The sequence below is a fragment of the Carassius carassius genome, chromosome 1 (assembly GCF_963082965.1).
Source record: "Carassius carassius chromosome 1, fCarCar2.1, whole genome shotgun sequence".
Lineage (NCBI taxonomy): Eukaryota > Metazoa > Chordata > Actinopteri > Cypriniformes > Cyprinidae > Carassius > Carassius carassius.
Genome location: NC_081755.1, coordinates 1,255,906 through 1,272,320, shown reverse-complemented (window position 1 = coordinate 1,272,320; position 16,415 = coordinate 1,255,906).

Genomic DNA, 16,415 nt, shown 5'->3' with positions numbered 1-16,415 from the left:
ATACGTTCCCTTTGTTCTTTAACTTTACTGACAGGAAGCTTTATTGGCTGCTGTCCTTTTAAGAGCAGACAGACACGCGGATCTCACCGTTTATATACTGTCTATGGATCTCGCCTCATTCTCTCACAACTCTTTTTGTTCATTTTAGATTGCTCTTATGAGGATAATCGACAAAACTGGCACTTTGGGATGTTTATTGTTAGTTCAAGCGCTTAAGAGAACTGGATTCTGGCGCCCTGTCTATGCATTGTGTGTGTGTGTGTACGTGTGTATGTGTCACATAAGGGCATTCACAGACAGCGCATTCTCTTTTGTCTTGCCGTGCTTGAAATGTTTAAATGCATTTAAATGAATAAGAGCGTGATCATATAATGTAAAGCTAGCCAACGGATGGCAGAAAATACGGATGCTGCGTAAATTGCGTTAAATATTTTGACACGTTAAACCAGACAAAAATTAATCGCATGCGTTAACGCGTTAACGTTGACAGCACTAGTTATTACCATTTGTATACGCGGATCTCACCGTTTATATACTGTCTATGGAACTCGTCTCATTCTCTCACAACTCTTTTTGTTCATTTTAGATTGCTCTTATGAGGATAATCGACAAAACTGGCACTTTGGGATGTTTATTGTTAGTTCAAGCGCTTAAGAGAACTGGATTCTGGCGCCCTGTCTATGCATTGTGTGTGTGTACGTGTGTATGTGTCACATAAGGGCATTCACAGACAGCGCATTCTCTTTTGTCTTGCCGTGCTTGAAATGTTTAAATGCATTTAAATGAATAAGAGCGTGATCATATAATGTAAAGCTAGCCAACGGATGGCAGAAAATACGGATGCTGCGTTAATTGCGTTAAATATTTTGACACGTTAAACCAGACAAAAATTAATCGCATGCGTTAACGCGTTAACGTTGACAGCACTAGTTATTACCATTTGTATAAGTGGTCATCAGCACATCATCGTAATTCATTGAAAATGCTGCATTTCTAGCAATCTCAGGATGTTCTGTAATTGGCAAACAAAGTTAAATCTTTTTTTATTTTTCTTATTATTCTTATTTTTCTTACTCAAATTATTCTTATTGTATTCTTCTAGTGCTCAAATAAATCCCTTATATGAAGTTTCTGTCTAGTGTTTTATAACTGAAAAAAAAACTATGCAGTGGTATGTTTAATGACTTAATAGTTTGTAGAAGCCTTCAGTACTATTGGGAAATATATTTTCTTATATTTGGGGGGTGGGGGGTCTAGACATAGTCTCAGAAAAATGTTTGCAGGAGTCTCATTTTTCATGATATCTTATTCAGATTTGAAATAGAAACTCATGAGACATGTGGCTTTCATCCCATTACTTATCTAGATTGCTCCAGGACTCATTTCATGTATTTTTATATCAAATAAAAAATATTTAAGTGTGGTAAAAAAATTTCAAGGCACTCCAGTGTCTATAACTTTTAATATTTTTGAGCATTATCAAATCTGGTTGATAAAAAGTAAAGCCCAAACGGTCTTCTTTCCAAAGACACCAAAATTATGTTTGTAACACACTGAAGTAGGAAACTATTACAATTATAAGTTAGTGTTGCATGGTGCACCGATACTTCAAAAGTATCGCGATTCTCGGAAATTAAAAACGTCACGATTCCTAAATTTATTAGTATCGATACTTCAAAGAATGACTGCGTTCCAGATTTGTAAGAGACGAATCTCATGTTGGTGTGTGGTATGAGTCAGTGGATTACCTGAACGGGAACGATTCATTAACCTAAAAGATTCATTCAAGGACGAACCATCACTAGTGCAATTTCATATAGCCTATATTAAATATTTGGAATATATATTTGAATATTTTATTAGGTTCTTTGATAAGGTTATACGAAGGTCTAAGTAGCAACGTATCTTCCGTGCTGTCCCCGATGCGCGGGTCGGGGTGGGTAAAAATGTTTTACTTTATTTGCGGGCTGGGGCGGGCCAAGTAATTTCATAAATGCAGGACCCGCGGATTGGAAAAAACCCAGACCCGCGCATCACTAGGCTGCATGTGCGAGCACAAGTGATACTGTGGCCGCCGGTCCACGACTGGAAGAAGAAGATGACGCTCAAAAAAGCTCACTGGTTGCACAACTGACAGAATAAGTTACAATATCTCAGATATTGCTGCTAAATTTTATTTGCTTTTTTCTTTTTTACTTGAATGCCATAGCTTAAATTGATATTATTTATGTTTTGACATTTAATCTTCTGAGTTCAGAAACATTTTTAATATAATAGCAGTTCATATTTTTATTCAAAGTTCAGAATCAAGATAAATTTATTACTCTTATGTTTCTTATGATAACTGAGATAATGCTGCTAAATTTATACTTTCTTTACCTTGAATGTCATTGCTCTAATTTAATTATTTTTAATATTTTTATATTTCATATTTTGCTCAAATGTTTAACATATATGCTGTTCATATGTTCATTTATTAGTGTGCTATATGATTAGAATGTTGTCCCGATTTTAAAATAAAGCACAGCAATGATATTTGAGAGTGTATTTTCCCCTTTCAGGAAAAGTATCGAAAAAGTATCGAAATCGCAATTCTTGACTAGGTATCGGTATCGAAACAATAATTTTGGTATCGTGACAACACTATTATAAGTTAGGTAGAGCACTTCAGCTGTGAGTCCCATAATGGCTGGCTAACAGGTAAACTTTCTCCTGGAGGCCCATCAAAGAAAGTGAAAAGTCTAAACAGGGTCTTCCCTTCCTGCTGCCTCCGGGAGAAAAAGGCTTCATATAGTTCATGAAGGGCCCAAATTATTCTAGCTGAAGCCCCTCTATCCGTATCAGGGCGATGCCTAATTTCCTCAAGAGCTTCCTCTTCTAAATGATCGAAGAGGAAGAAAGCTTGATCAGCCAATGACAAGCAACGGGCAAGCCTGCACTTCATCAACCCATTCCTCAATTCCACTAAATTTTGGGCATTTCCGGTCCCTAGGCACAAAAACAAACCTATCCACTGAGGCAGCACCAGTACTGGCTAATGCAGGTCTAGTCACTGCTGCTGCAATGTCACTATCATCAATGGTACTAGGGCCTGGAGAACTTACCGATGATTGTTCCTGTCGCAGCCTTTCATTATCAGCTCTTAATTGAGTCACCAAGTCCCGCAACTAATGCAACTCACTTTCCATGTTTAACTCAAAGAACAAATTAAATCACCTGTAACAATTTTTAGTGGGCGCACAGTTGAACATACACCGCGGTCTCGTCCCTACACAAAACTAGAACAAAAACACACACAAAAACTCCAAGAAGCTGCCAAACAAAGAGCAGAAGACCCTGCCGACTACTCCAGTTTGCAACCGAGGCACAGTGTGGCCCAGGTACATTTAGCAGATAGATTTGAGATGATCAAATTAAGGAATAATGCCTGACTACGCCACCTTGGGAATTTCACCCAAAGAATCCAACTAAAAGGCTTTACACAGGTTTCCTACCCAGAGGCAAGCAAAATGTGGAGACACAGGTATCAGTCAAATACAAAAGTTTTATTTTAATGACATAAAAGCATAAATTAGACAACCTCACACATCAACTTTAATACTAACTTACATAAGTCACTTCAGCTGTCATGGAGCTGCAGCCAAACTACAGGGAAGATACTCCAATAATAAGGGATCTCACCATCTGCATAGCACACTCCAGTGCAAGCCACAGACCACAGCACACGATGAAGAAACACCACCACCATCTACAGAGGAATGGTCGCCCTGGTCAAGAAGGCCTGCAGCTCCTAGACAAAAATAACTCAATACACATGTTAATACAATATATTCTACCAATTACACAACTGTAAAGAACAGCTTAAACACACTACTTTAACTCAAAATTAAATACAAAAAATGTACAAATGTTTCACAGCAAAACCATCAACCAAAATAAATCAATTAAGAAAAACAGTAAACTCAATTTGAACTGAGACAAAGGAAAAACAAATTTAACAAAACTAAGTACCACACAAAATAAAAATGCTCAAAGCCTTTTGTTGAAACAAAACATACACAAATGCACAGTTCGTTGGCACGGGTCAAACACTACCCCGACCCAAAACAAACATGGACTTAATGTAAATCGACCACACGACGAGACAGCGGTGCTGCCACTAAGGATGTTATTCACCCTGCAATCGGCGTGAGAAATATACAATGAACATCCAATAATCTATAAAGCAAAACAGAAAAACTATAAATTTAGCAAATGACAGCTGCGGGAACCGGGATGTAGCTGTAGGTATAATTACTCCGCCTATTTGCAAGAGCCGTCACCCATACACAACACATCAACTGAAATAATAAAAATTCTGACTCGCACAACTTCAACGGCTGATGAGCGAATATAAAAAAGTTAAACACATACCTGGAGGAGGACAGATACAACTCATAGCCATCAGCCGATTAGAGCAGCTGTGACAAACCGGCAACCGTGTAAGCAACCATAAACACAGCCGCTCTCCTCTACTGAATCAACTCAGAGTAACGTTCGATCACAACAGCGGAAACCAGACCACATCTGGGAAATGACGCTCTGCCTAGGTGCATTCGACAATGGCTTTTTATAGCCCGCACAATTGATGACATTAAAATTCCCAGCCCAACCACTTAACTTGGGAAATCATGCCACATATATATTAGTCAGCATTTATAATTATTGTTCATAAGGGTTGGGGTGGGCTAAAAATGCATTCTGGGGTAATCTTTCCAGTAACTTTTCAAGTGTTAAATCAACAGTCTTCTCCAAAGGCGAAATCTCCGAGCAGCTGGAGGAACTTTAAATTGTTTGATATTCAGGGGTTTCCGCATGAGTTGTTTACATCTGACTGGGACAGACTGTTTTTATTACCTGATGTGTCCATTGCATGGTAGTATTTTCACACTTTATTCTTGAAGATTGTGAATAGACATGCACCTGCTAGGATTTTTTGAGTAAAAGGCCGTGAAAATCCATGGTTTTCAAATGAATTATCTGAACTCCTTCATGAAAGAAATTTGGCTTGGGCCATTGCGAGGAACTCAGATACAGAAAGAGACTGGGTAGCATTTAGAGTATTGAGAAACAAATGCACAGCTCTTGTACGCAGATCTAAATCTGACTACTGTCTAAAAGAAACCTCACAAAATCTGAATAATCCTATAAAATTTTGGAAAACCATCAAATCACTTTCTCCCTCCACGTTATCGAATGATTTTCCTGACCAAATTTTAGTAAAAGATAGTCTCATAAATAATAAGACGGATATGGTAAATATTTTTAATAAGCACTTTATTTCTTCAAGTTCTATTTTCAAAGAAATTCCTGTGAGCGTTATACCAAATCCATCTTTTCTGAGAGAAGATAGTCCGACCTTTAATTTTTCTACAATTTCAAGAAGTGGTTTAAAAAATGTAGACATCAAGAAGTCTGCAGGGCGTGATGAAATTGAGCCATATTTTTTTAAATTAGCTGACGAGATCATTGCTGGCCCATTAGCTTATATTTTTAATCATTTATATTTTATCATTGGAACAGAATATTGTTCCTGATGTTTGGAAATCTGCTTTGGTTGTACCCCTGTTGAAAGGCGGTGATCCAACCATTTTAAATAATTATAGACCGATTTCGAAGCTACCAGCTGTGGCTAAAATTTTAGAATCTATTGTTACCGAACAGCTAAAGGAATTTTTAATTAACAATAGCATTTTATCTAGGTTTCAGTCCGGTTTCAGAAAAAAATCATAGTACAGTAACTGCTACTATGAAAGTTTCAAATGACATTACCTGCGCCCTAGATACTGGAAGATCATGTGCTGCAATGTTTATTGATTTGACTAAAGCTTTCGATACGGTCAATCATGGTATTCTTTTGTTGCATTTACATTGTATCGGTCTTTCTGAAACCGCATTAGGTTGGATTAGGAACTATTTAAAGAATAGGTGTCAAAGAGTGCAAATTAAGGGTTCTCTTTCTGATAAGCTCACCATTGAATCTGGTGTGCCACAGGGGTCCATTTTGGGTCCCCTGTTGTTTACATTATATATTCACAATCTTGGTGATAATCTATCAGACGCAAGTATTCATTTATATGCCGACGATACCATTATTTATTGTTTTGCATATTCTATTGACATATCTTCGGAATAGTGCATGTTTTTCACAGTCAGCCAGGAGAAAGTTGGTGGAATCTACCTTCTTACCTATCTTAGATTATGGAGATGTTTTTTTACAGAAATACCACTAAAGCTCTCTTACAATCATTAGATTCTGTTTATCACTCTGCTCTAAGATTTATAACTTGCACAAAATATCACACTCATCATTGTGCACTGTATGAAATGGTAGGTTGGCCTTCACTTCATATAAGAAGGTACAAGCACTGGCTCATACTTGTGTACAAGGCATTAGTTGGCCAGCTTCCTCAATATGAATAGTCTAATAACTTTTAATAGTCAAGGGTATGATCTACGTTCAAGTAGATATATTCTTTTAAATGTTCCTTTAATGAAGACAGAGTTTGGAAAAACTTTATTTATAGCGCATCAGCTGCTTGGAATGAGATCCAAAGATCATTGAAACTTGATGTACTTATTTCAATTAATGAGTTCAAGTTATATCTCAACCAAACATTCAAATCTGTCTGCACTTGCTCTTAACGTTTAATCTTGCTTTATTGCTGTATATGTGTGTGTTGTGTAATTTGTTTTATGTAGTTATGTATATTGTGTGCTGCTACCTTGGCCAGGGCTCACTTGTAAATGAGATATTTATCTCAATGTGATTATTTCCCTGGTTAAATAAAGGTTTAATAAAAAAAAAAGCTGTACTACATCTCCTTTGTAGAGATAATGCAAACATGGAGGAAAACTCTACTAGGTAGAGTTGTGGAGTTTCTGATGCTGTGAGGTGTTTGTGTACTTGTTGCTCCTAGCTAATATTTATTATTATTACTGCTGTAATGTTTCCCGTTAAGGAGGCAGATATGAAGTTTTCAGATCAATTCCGACTGGGCCGATTTCTATAGGGAATTGTGAAGCAGGTAAAATAAATGTAGACTTTGGTGATCTCGTCATTCAAGGGCTACAAGTGGAACAAAAAAGCAGAATAACCAAAAAGCAAGCGAAAGTGGAGAAGCGTCGCCGAACAAAGAAGAAACCTGGAACATCAACACCATATGTGTCATGAGTCCAGACCCGGTGTTCCTCCCTCTCACCACCAGAGGGCACCACTTCCATTCTCCCGGACTCATAACCTTCACTCCGTACAGCTGTGTCACACACTTACTCACACCTGGTCACTAGTTCGATACACCTGTCTCTCACACACACACACACACACACACACACACACACACACACACACACACACACACACACACACACACACACACTCAGCTGTTCCCCATTTGTTCACGAGTATATATTCTCCACACTCCCACCTCTCTGCCTGCCTGGATTATTATAATGTTATTTGCTATTGTTATTTGTGAGTTAAATTGCATAAGGTTAATTGTGTGTTTTGTGTCTGCTGCTTCTACTTGTGTCCGGGTGATTCGTTTCTGTTTTGTTTTTGCCGTGTTGGCCTTTTTGTTCTTGTTCTCATTTATTAAAAAGTGAATCTTCCCTGCACTTGGACCCAGACCCTGTTTCTTCCTCGGCGCCGTCTCTACCGCGCAGTGACAATATGGACTTCAAATTGAGAACTATAATAAAATTGATGCGGCAACAGGAAACTTTGAATAAAAGAATAATGAAGTTGATAAAATAAATGTCTGACTATAATGGGATCAGTCTAGAGCTGCAAATGTTAACAGATGACTTAGAATCATTGCAACTTAAAACCCCAGCTAAAAGAAGATAAAGAGTTTCAGGTGTATGTTTTTGCTCACACATATTATACCCCTTAGCTATAGGGGTATATTTTTGTGATATTTTTGTGGTCCGAAGTTGTTATTTGCTATCCTGTGCAGAAGATGGAAAAAGGGAGGTGATGCATTTGGCAACCAGGTTGCACAATGGAACATCTAACTAGCTATGCTGTTTTGCTATACTAACATGCAGCTGTGACCTGTGTGGTTAACACAGGTCAGGCCAAATAGCTATACTTGCAAAAAGCTATAAATGATTTTTGTATCAGTGATGTGTGGTTGACCAACCCCTGCAATTTTTTCCAACTTGAACTTTTGGTACTCTGTCTAGACGGTGATAAAGATCATGTATTATGTGTAGGGATATATGTGATTACCAAATAAGGAGTATTGAGTTTGGGGCCGTACCCCGTGGTGAAGAATTCCTTGCTGTTATTTTCATATGTTTGATTGCTTATGAGTTATTGTCTACTAATAAAGCGAAGCCATTACAAATGGTGCTGCGTTAAAACTTTATTAAATGGAGAGTCTCTGAGTAATTCATATACATATATGAATAACATATTCTTCTGTAAACCTACTAAGCGTTAAGAGGCTTGGCCCAGCTGAGCAGATGTGGTTTCGGGGAGGAATCCAGGTCCTATGGTCATGTAACTGAATTTCAAAAGGTAAGAGCAATTGTGTTACAACTGCTATGGGGATTTAAGTTAAATACAGTAGACGATATAAGGATTTACCTCGACTAAAAAACACAACACTGCAGAACTTATAATTACATACAAACTTAGGGAAAGATGCTAGTATGTTTAACAATGAACAATCATAGTGACAAATAAAGAAAACAACTATAATGGGTTTGCTTAAATATATCTGAATAACCATGATATTCATGTAATAATAATGCATCAAAAAACGCGGGGATGAGAGTTAAATTCTACAAGAAAAATAGGAATACATTTAAGAGATTTAAGCCAGTTTTGCATGTGGATAAACTGTGAATTTTGCACATAAAATAAAGAAATCAATCTGACTTAAATCTCCTTCGTGTTCCTTTTTTTTTTTTTTTTTTACATTTGAATTGTTTTTTTCTGTGGTACCCGGGGAGCAGTTGGGGGTGTGCCTTGAAAAATGTAGTATTAATATATCAATAATTGTATAAACTGCAATATAAATAAACAATCATTGAAATGTTTCAAAGAAAAAAAGTAGGAGGATTTCACTATGAACGTGATAAACTGGGTCATGTAGAGAGTTATTCAACATAGACCCGGCGCCAGACACAAATTCATGGATGGGCATTTCATTTTTTCAAGGGGGCACAAATGATATTACCCTCACTGCAATGCATAACATCACTAATGATGAATTTAATGGACAAAAAACGAGGAAGAACTGACTTACCTCTCCATTGACGCAATACAACGTAGGAGTCGTAAAGATTGGACCTAGCCTACTGAAGCAGTTTAAACACACATCACGGGGCTCGATATCAACGCTTGTCTGCTTATCAGGGACAAGTGGATTTTTTAAAAGGCCAAGTGAAAGAGAATTTGTTGACTTACTCAAAACCTTTTATGGCAGCATTGTGCTTTCCAGTGAAGAGGGCTTCATTAGTGTGTTCATCAGACCCTGTAAGGTCAAAACAGTAAACATTAATCATGATTATAAAATAATAATGATATTAATGCTACATTGACAAACTGAGGCATACTTATTAACAGTACCTTGCTATGTAGCCGACAAAATATATACTAACTTAAATATGAACACTAGACAGAGGGGAAATAAATCATTAAACTGTTAAACAATGAAGTGTCCATTTAAAAAAAAAAAAAAAAACGTTAACAAGCTGATGTGCAGCACTGACGTTAGCGCGATCATTTTTTCCAATATGCCCCCTCTTTCCCGTGGCATCATGGGATAGTGTAGTGTCCATCATATGCATGTTATGGAATTCGGGCGGAAGTAGTAGGTCATCCGGGTACATCTCGCCTACTGTTTTTCAAATACTATGAATTCGGACATACTACTTGCTTCGCATACTGTTTACCGCCTACTATATAGTATGGAAGTATGCGATTTCGGATGCAGCTCAGGTCACTTACTTTCACTATATAAACATATGAAATGAATTTTAGCATGAAATGGAAAGCTACCAGCATAAGATATAAAATGTTTTACAGGTAATGCTGATCATGGAGAGCAGACACAGAAAGCCTAATTTTCCCACAAATATTCTCCTGCTCTTGTTGAAGATTGTGTGGCTCAGAGGCTTGTATATGTATATATATATATTAGTCAGAATTTATAAATATTGTTCATCTTAATGTTTAAATTTAAGATTTAGTTAAGATTTTTTGAGTGTTACATCAACAGTCTTCTCCAACGGCGAAATCTTCGAGCAGCTGCACTACATCTCCTTTGTAGAGATATTGCAAACATGGAGGAAAACGTAATTTTGAATTATTGTAAAGCGCATTTGCAGCAGCACACAGCCATAGGCGAGACGGCTCGCTCGCTCAATGGCTGCTCTGCGGCAACTGCACAAGCCTATCGAGCGCAGGCTGATGCAACATCAGACCAATGAGGGCGCCCGTGCCTTCCATGCCACTTCCCGCTGAAATGGGTGTGGCCTAGCCCTATAAAGAGAGCTCGAAAAGGCTGACTCACCTGATTTATTTCATCGCCGAAGCGAACCAGAGTGAATCGTACGCACGGCAGAGAACGTAGTACTCTTACGTTCTCTTACGAGAGTTCTCTCATACTGCGTCTTAGCTAAGACGCTACGGGAACCCCATGTAAAGCGCCATGCACGCAGGGATCACACACCAATAAACCTGGAAGTGACGCCCAGGACTTACAGTGCACAATCACCAGAGGGACTCACAGAGAGTCCTAGAACAGGAAGGGGGGGGGGGGCATCACATAATCAAGGCAAGGCCTGACCAATGTGGTAATGTGGGTCTTACGCAATACTGCCCATATAACAGTCGGCAGCGCATAGCGCTTGCGATCTCAGAGTTCCAATCAGGACCCTGATTCAACTATACCGACAGCAGCTTTGCTTGCAGGGCGGGAACCTCCAGGTTATAGAACCTGATAAATGTAGACGGCGAGGCCCATCCTGCCGCCATACATATATCCTCTAAGGAGATCCCACTAGACCACACCCACGACGAGGTGACGCCTCTTGTGGAGTGTGCTCTGACGCCCAGTGGGCACTGAAGACCCCTGGCAGGGTAAGCTAACGCTATGGCGTCAACTATCCATCTGGATAGGCTCTGTCTCGAAACAGCCATTCCCTTGGAACGTCCACTGAACGAGAAAAACAGCTGCTCAGTCTGTCTGAAGACAGCGGAGCGAGACACGTAAGCTCTTAAAGCCCTAACGGGGCAAAGAAGACTTGAGTCTCCATCCTCTCCTGACACCGACAGGGCAGACAGGGAAATAACCTGAGCCCGAAACGGCATGTTAAGGGATTTCGGCACATAACCGTGCCTAGGTTTGAGTATGACCCTTGAGTCATTAGGCCCAAACTCCAAGCACGTCGGGCTCACCGAGAGCGCGTGCAGGTCACCCACACGCTTCACTGAAGCGAGAGCCAACAAGAACACCGTCTTGAATGACAGATGTTTGAGGCTAATCGTTCGGATAGGCTCGAAAGGGGAACCTTTCATGGCCTCCAAAACCGTTGAGAGGTCCCATACAGGGACTGACGGAGGTCTGGGAGGATTCAGCCTCCTAGCTCCTCTAAGGAAGCGGATGACCAAATCATTCCTTCCTATTGACTGACCGAGCGTTGTCTCAGAAAACGCTGCGATGGCCGCCACATAAACTTTGAGCGTGGAGGGGGCTCTGCCCTTATCCAACTGCTCCTGTAGGAAGGAGAGAACCTCCGTCACCTCACAACTAAGGGGTGAACGTCCCCGAGCTGTGCACCAGCTGGAGAATACTGACCACTTCGAGGCATACAGCCGTCGAGTCGATGGAGCTCTAGCCTGAGTGATAGTATTTAGCACTCCCACTGAGAGATCAGCGGGTAACCGTTGAGCGCCCACACATGGAGGGACCACAACTCCGGTTGAGGGTGCCAAATCGAGCCCCTGGCCTGCGAGAGGAGGTCCCTCCTCAACGGCACTGGCCACGGGGCAGTGTCTTCTAACTGCATCAAATCTGGAAACCATGGTTGGTTCTTCCAAAGTGGTGCTACAAGCAGCACTGAGCATCTCGTTTCCCTCACCCGTTCTATCACCTGCGGAAGGAGGGAGACGGTGGGGAAGCATAGAGCGGGCAGCACGGCCACCTCTGTGACAGCGCACTTTCGTTCTTGGAAAAGAACGCGGGGCAGTGAGCGTTTTCGTGGGACGCGAAGAGGTCCACTTCCGCCCTGCCAAATCTCTCCCACAACAGCTGGACTGTCTGTGGGTGTAGAGACCATTCACTTGTGGGAATGTTGTTTCTGGACAGTCTGTCCGGACCCAGATTCTGTAGCCCAGGCACATGAACTGCTCTCAGCGAGCGCAAGTTGCGCTGAGCCCAAACCAGGAGGCGTTCTGCCAACCTGTACAGGTTTCGGGACCTGAGACCGCCCTGGCAATTTATATAGGACACCACAGACATGTTGTCCGAATGGACTAAGACGTGGCGGCCCTTGATTCGGGGAGTGGAGGCGTCTGTTGACACCATTTTCACTTTCGAGGAAGTCCCCAGGCTTACACCTGATTGGTACCAGTCGTTTGCTGTCCAGGGTTTCAGGGCTGTAACACAGCTCTGATTGACCTTGAGACGCAACTGACCGGATATCCACGCTCCGCACGGTACCCGCGCTTTCGGCCAGAACTGCAAGGGGCGCATGCGGAGCAGGCCCAACTGAAGAACTGGAGATGCTGAGGCCATGAGACCTAGCATCTTCTGAAATTCTCTGAGCGAGAAGGTCGTGCCGCAGCGGAGAGAGCTCGCTGCGCGCTGAATGCCAAACGCGCGCTGTGGCGACAGCCGCGCCATCATGGAGCGTGAGTCCAGAGCTATACCCAAAAACAGTATCGTCTGACTGGGGTTCAGCGAACTCTTCGTCCAGTTGACACTGAGACAGAGTTTCTCGAGGTGATCGAGGTAAAAGGGTCCCGTGTTCCACGAGCTCTGATCGTGATTGAGCCAGAAGTATCTGCTGTACAGCCCCCCTTCGCTTTGAGCTTGAGATACAGGCTCCACAGCCCCTTTGCTCAACAGTTTTGATATTTCGGCCCGAAGTAGGTGTGCTACTTCTGTTTTGACCGTAGTTTCGACGCCCTAAACAGCGCGGAGGGTGTCGAAAAAACTGTAGCGAGTAGCCTCTCTTTATAATGTCTAGCACCCAATCCGAAACCCCTGGAAGCGCTGACCATGCATCTGCATGAATGGCTAAGGGTTGGATGCGAAGCGCGCTCTGTTGGCTGGGCAACGGCGGCGCTTCGGTGTGCTGTAACATGGGCGTTATGCCTGTGACGTTTGAGGCTGGGAGCGCGCTGATCACAACGGGCAGATCGCTCTTCCTCGACTCCGACACGGTGCCTAACCGAGTGAGGGAGGGCTGAGCGGGTCCTGTGGGACTCGTACTGTCTGTGAGTAACTGTGGGCTGTAAGCGTGCACATTTACTGCTTTCGACTCGCTGTCTGCCTGGGCAGAGCGCACGTGCACGGGTTTCGTTTTTACAGAAACCACACGCCGTGTGTGACGTAGTGTTTGTGAGCACGTAGGAGTGGGCACGTTTACTGTGTAGTGCGCGCGATCGATCTGAGTCGATTTTATGGGCGCAAGCCCTGTGTGAAGGGCTGTGCTTATATGCGGAGATGGGCACTGAGCAGTGGGCATCGTCACTACATTTATAGCACCATCGGCCGTGGCCGGGACACCAGAATTTACACTCTTTTCGGGAAATATCTGGGTAGCCATGATAACGGCTTTTGTGTGCAGGCAAGCGGGCAACTGTGCAGGCTTGCGCGTTGCAGAAAACGCTGAGACAGTCACAATTCCTGGAACTGAAACAGCAGCGCGCTTGGGTGAGAGCTCGGCCACAGCGGAACTCGTACACCGGCGCTTTCCTAGAAGTGCTAGGATGACTTCGGGGCTTCCGGCCTCACCGTAATCCTCTGCCGTGCTTCCCACGGCGCGGGGCGACGGCTGGTAGAGCGAGAACGGGGTCTCGAGCTACGTTGCTTACGCTGTTGCGATGAAGCAGCAGGAGGCGGGGGGCGTGGCTGAGAGCTTTGCGGGGCCGGCAAGAAGTGCTTGAAAGCTTGTGACGCTTTCTGGTCCTCGACGAATCTCTCAACAAACTGGTTGACAGACGATCCGAAGATGCCAGCGGGAGTCAGCGGGGCGTCGAGGAATGCAGCGCGCTCAGACTCTGCCATGTCTGATAGCGTCAGCCATAGATGTCTCTCAGCCACAGTAGCGGAAGCCATAACCCGTCCCATGGCCTGTGCAGCGGACTTAGTAGCGCGGAGAGAGAGATCAGAAGCACTCCTCAAATCCGCGAGACAGATAGCTTCAGGTCACCAGAGGAGATCACCCTGGAAAATCTGCAGCATGGCCATGGTGTGTAACGCAGACTGCCCAGCAGCAGAAAAGATCCGCGCGAGCCGAGATGACGTCATGCAGCAGTCTTTCGATGGCAACGCCGCTTTCGTCCGCTGTCCAGCAGAGGGCGGGCAAAGGTGCGTCGCTATAGCCTGTTCCACCGGCGGAAGTGACTGGTAGCCTTTGTTTTTAGCATCATCCAGTGTGGAAAATGCTGGCGAGTATGGAGCGTTCCAAGCTTTCGCCACTTCTTCATGAAGCTCAGGAAGAAACGGGGCGGGCTTTGAGCTAGGAGAAGTACGCTCATCTGGAAGAAAGCTACCATCCAGCCGGGAACGAGAGAGGGGGCGCTGGTGCAGACCACTCGAGGCCAAGGCTCGCCGCGGCCAGCATGAGCACTCGCATCAGCTCCTTCTCGATATCAGCCCGTCTGCTGGGCTTCTGAGCAGAAGGCGCAAGATCCCCGGAGCTCGCCCAACCCTCACTGCCCGAAGCAAGCAAAGAGCACGTGTCCTCTTCCCCCGACGCGGCCCTGAGTTCTACTTCCTCGGAAGACGCGGCAGCAGACAGCGGGCGCTGACCATCGGGAAGCGATGCAGGGGAGGCCGGTGAAGCAGGGAGAACCGGCGAGCTCGGTAGAGCTGGAGACGATTCCGGAATTCGCTGAGAGTGGCGCTTTTTGCGGCGCTGCGTCGCAGCGGGGAATGCAGGCTCGGAGAAGAATGCCAGGCGAGTCCTCAGAGTCACCATCGGCAGTAGCTCGCAGTGAGGGCAGCCGCCGTCAGCGAGCGCGAGCGCTGCATGATCCTCACCCAGGCAGGAGACGCAGATGACGTGACGGTCTCCTTCGCTGAGCAAGGCTCTGCACAAGCCACACGAGGGCATCTTTAAAAAGACGCAGCTCTTTTACAAGTGTGTGTCGCAGGACGAACACACACGAGGATACAAAAAAGGATATAGGCGCCAGAACGTGCAGCAGGAACGGCAGTGGAAGGCGGCGTAGGCCAGCGGCTTCAGGAATGGCTCATCCCGCTGAGATGCTATGGACGGCGCTTGCTTCCTCTCGTGATCCAGCGATGCGTGAGCTTTGCTGAAGAGATGAAAAATCAGGTGAGTCAGCCTTTTCGAGCTCCCTTTATAGGGCTAGGCCACACCCGTTTCGGCGGGAAGTGGCATGGAGGGCGCGAGCGCCCTCATTGGTCTGATGTTGCATCAGCCTGCGCTCGATAGGCTTGTGCAGTTGCCGCAGAGCAGCCAATGAGCGAGCGAGCCGTCTCGCCTATGGCTGTGTGCTGCTGCAAATGCGCTTTACAATAATTCAAAATTAAGGATAATTTTTTGCTTCAGTGTTTCGTGAAAAGAGATTTTTCCTGTAGCGTCTTAGCTAAGACACAGTACGAGAGAACTCTCGTAAGAGAACTGTACTAGGTAGGGTTGGGAGTTACATCATAGTATGAGATTATATACTTAGGAAAAAGGCTCAAATATATTTGATTAATCATGATATTCATGTAATAATAATGTATCAAACAACTGCATTTGTTGTTGTTATTCATAAGCCTCAGGGATGAGAGTTAAATTCAGCAAGAAAAATAGGAATACAAAGGAGATTTAAGCCAGTTTTGCTTGTGGATAAACTGTGAATTTTGCACATAAAATAAAGAAATTAATCTGTCTTAAATCTACTTTATATTTATATTTATATTTTTTCCTGTGGTACCCGGGGAGCAGTGTGCCTTGAAAAATGTAGTATAAATAAATCAATAACTGCATAAACTGCATAAAACTATCATATACATTTTTGTTAACACTTTATTTTACGGTTACATCTATTAGTTGCTTATTACTAATAGCTATGGCTTTTCTCTCAATAAACTCTTAATTTTCTGCTAATTAGTAGGATTAGGGTAGGATTAGGGGATGTAGAATTAGGCATTAATATGTGCTTAATTAGCACTAAT